The sequence below is a fragment of the Muntiacus reevesi genome, chromosome 3 (assembly GCF_963930625.1).
Source record: "Muntiacus reevesi chromosome 3, mMunRee1.1, whole genome shotgun sequence".
NCBI lineage: Eukaryota > Metazoa > Chordata > Mammalia > Artiodactyla > Cervidae > Muntiacus > Muntiacus reevesi.
Window position 1 is genome coordinate 130,752,498 of NC_089251.1, and position 3,528 is coordinate 130,756,025.

Below are 3,528 nucleotides of genomic sequence, written 5' to 3' on the forward strand. Positions count from 1 at the left end.
AGGGAGTGAGATGTAGGCCTCAGAGTTTGTCCCAACTAGCAGTAAGGGACCCAAACTTTCAGAGGGCCTCCAAACTAGCCAAATAGCGCCCCTCACACCTGGCAAGGTGGGAAAAACGTGAAGGGCGATAGGGTTGGACCTCTGCATCGCCAGTCTCATGTTCTTCCAGCTGTGCCCAGGAGGCTGTGCAGCCACCTGGGAGCCTCCAGTGGTCCTCGCTATGATGAGGACCCGAGAGGGTGCTGCGCTCATGGGATCCAAACCATGAAAGAGTCTGAAACCCCTTCATCTTGATGATGCAGCAGCTTCCTCACCTCCAAGTTGGGAAGATGAATTAAGATCACTTGTGGAGACTCATTATATAGATGAAGGATGGGTGGGGATTTACCTAAGGACGGCTGTTTCCTCTTGTTGGAAATCCTAGCTGATGTCACTTCACACGTTTCTTTACTTTGAGGAGACATCACCCAGATTTAGTAACACTGTGGTTTCAGGAGTCTCTAGGGAGGGGAACCTAGTAGTCTCTCATTCATTCATTCACTCACTCACTCATCATTCATTCATAAACATTAATCCAGTCCTTTCACTTCATGGCAAATAGATGGGAAAAAGTGGAAACAGTGACAGATTTTATTTTCTTGGGCTTCAAAATCTCTGTGGGTTGTGACTGAAACCACGAAATTTAAAGACGCTTACTCCTTGGAAGAAAAGCTGTGACAAACCCAGACAGCATATTAAAGAGCAGAGACATAATTTTGCCAACAAAGGTCCATACAGTCAAAGCTATGGCTTTCTAGTAGTCATGTGTGGATGTGAGAGTTGGACCATAAAGAAAGCTAAGCACTGAAGAATTGATGCTTTGGAACTGTGGTGTTGGAGAAGACTCTTGAGAGTACCTTGGACTGCAAGGAGATCAAACCAGTCAATCCTAAAGGAAATCAGTCCTGAATATTCATTGGAAGGACTGTTGCTGAAGCTTAAACTCCAATACTTTGGCCACCTAATGTGAAGAACTGACTCATTGGAAAAGACCCTGATGCTGGGAAAGATTGAAGGCAGGAAGAGAAGGGGGTGACAGAAGATGAGATGGTTGGATGGCGTCACTGACTCAATTGGCATGAATCTGAGCAAACTCCAGTAGATGGTGAAGGACAGGAATGCCTGGCATGCTGCACTCCATGGGGCTGCAAAGAACTGGACATGACTTAGTGACTGGACAATAACAGTTCTGATGAGCAGTGTGAAAGAGTGTAGTTTGAGCCATTTATATTAATAAAATATTGCTGCTCTGCTCTCCCTGACTCACTTCTCCCACTTCTCAGGAGGAAATCAGGCAGTCTGCTATTGTTGCTCTAAATTCTTTCAAATGCCACAACTGGCGTATTCAAACCTATTGTCCTTCCATCTGTGCCTAGGAGAAAGTTTTGAGCCTTAAGTGATAGGCCTGGAAGCACCATGTTCAGGCCCCATAGCCCGCCCTCTGGATCTCTCTGCATTTCTTCTCTGTCTCTGGATTCTCACTTTCCCCTGTGTGAGCTAAAGCCACAAAAGCAGGAGACTGGGGTCTGAGCACTGCCTTTCACATGTGCCTAGGATAGGGTGAGCAGAGAGAAATACAGGAGCAAGAAAGACCTTTGCCAGGCCACCCCAACCTTCCCACAGCCTTGGAGATAAGTGTAAATAACAAATCTCCCCTTTGGGACCCAGAACTCTGAAGGATTGGGCTGGATAGGGACCACAGGGAGAGACTGAGGATGGGGTGGGACAGGCAGGAGAGAGAAGATGCAGCTGATGGTGGGGAGCGGGCTGATGCTCTGGTCTTTGTCCTGCTTTGAGACTGCTGCTGTGAGCTGAGAACTGGAGGAGGGGCGGAGGGAGGGGAGAGGAAGGGGGGAAGGGAGGAGAGAGAACAGAGGCAAAGAGAGAGAGAAAGGCAGTGGTGGGGGAGAAAGAGACTGAGAGAAAGAGAAACAGAAAGCGCGTGCGTGGGGCAGGGAAGATGCTGCCGAGGGGGTGCCCTGGTTTGGAAATTCTAGGGGTGTTGCAATACTGGAGTGTGGTGAAAGGGCCTCAGGGTCTCAAGAAGTTGATGGTAGGCTTGTGCCAGGCCATAATAACAGCCTGTCCGTGGCTCTAACCCGCTCTGGCCTCTCAACTCCCAGGAACACCAAATTCACGCAGGCGCAGAACGCAGCCCTGCCCCAGTGCGCCCAGCCTAATAGCTACTGCTGTGTTTGTGCTGTACCCGCAAGCATCACGGGCAATTAAGAAAGTCATCCGTTGTGAGCCTGGGCTGCCATTTAAGGGCGGGAGCCTGGAGTCTGGAGCCCTTATGGGACACAAATGAACGGGGGAGGAGTGTTGTTTCCCAGGAGAGGGACCCCTGCCATCAGCGGGCAGATCCCCAAGAGGGCAGGCAAAGTTTGCTGTGGGTTTGCGGGAAGGGAAGACGAGATGGGGGGACAAGGGGCCCTGCTTGTGTGAAGAACACGTGCACACACACAGGCACCCTTTTTCACAGGCTGGCATGCACTATCACATACCCACAGGCACTCCCACCTGGAACATAGACCTACAGGCATGTCAGGGGAAATATGTATGGGGTGTGCACATACTTGCATGTACTCACATGCACACACATGCATAATTGCTTCACTCACATGCTACCAGCAAATGCACACACTCATGGGCTCACATGGGCATTTGTACCAAGTTTGCATGTTTTGGATACATTTATTGACCTAAATCCAGACTCACACATGACAGGCACTCTTGTAGACACAAATGTATGTTCCTATGCACATGTATAAAAGTATGGATACACTTAGGCTCATATCCTCATGTCCACACGGACATGTGCTCATCTTTCCATCCCAAATCCTAAAGCAAGGCAGCTCTGAAAACCTTTAAAATATGCACACTCAATCTCTATGCTTCTTTCATGGCCACGAAAAAGAATGAACTTGGGGACTGGGCCTGATGCATTTGTCAGGTGGAGGAGAGAAAAGAGTTGGGGAAGGGAATTCTTTTCTTTGTTCTGTTTTGAGCCATAGCCAGTGACCTTTAGAGGCTGAAAAATAATTGTTGGTGGACAGCTTTCCAGGAGCCCACCACCAGCCACTTGACCCTGTTGTCACTGAAGAAGCCATGTTGATGAATTTTAGACTCTCTGGGAAGCAAATTTCCAAATATCCTTGATGTCATGAAAACAGAGCGGACACCCGTGACTTCCCTAAAGTGTCTCTTTTTCCATTGCCTGCCCAGAGTAGGGGACCAGATTGGATGAGCAGAGGGCCGTGTATTGTGACTTGGCGAATTTGATTTTCTCATTGTTGAAATAGAGTGTAGAAATGTTTTCATCCTTTTCTGAGGTTTGGGGTTTCTCCCTCTCTCTGCCTCCCTCACCCCTATTTCCCGCACTGTTATTAGGGAAAGAAAATTGGAGACCGTGTCCATTTGGAGAACATCTCCCAGAATAATTGTGCCGTGACACAGGGGGAGCACAAAAAGAAAACAGGAAACCCAGCT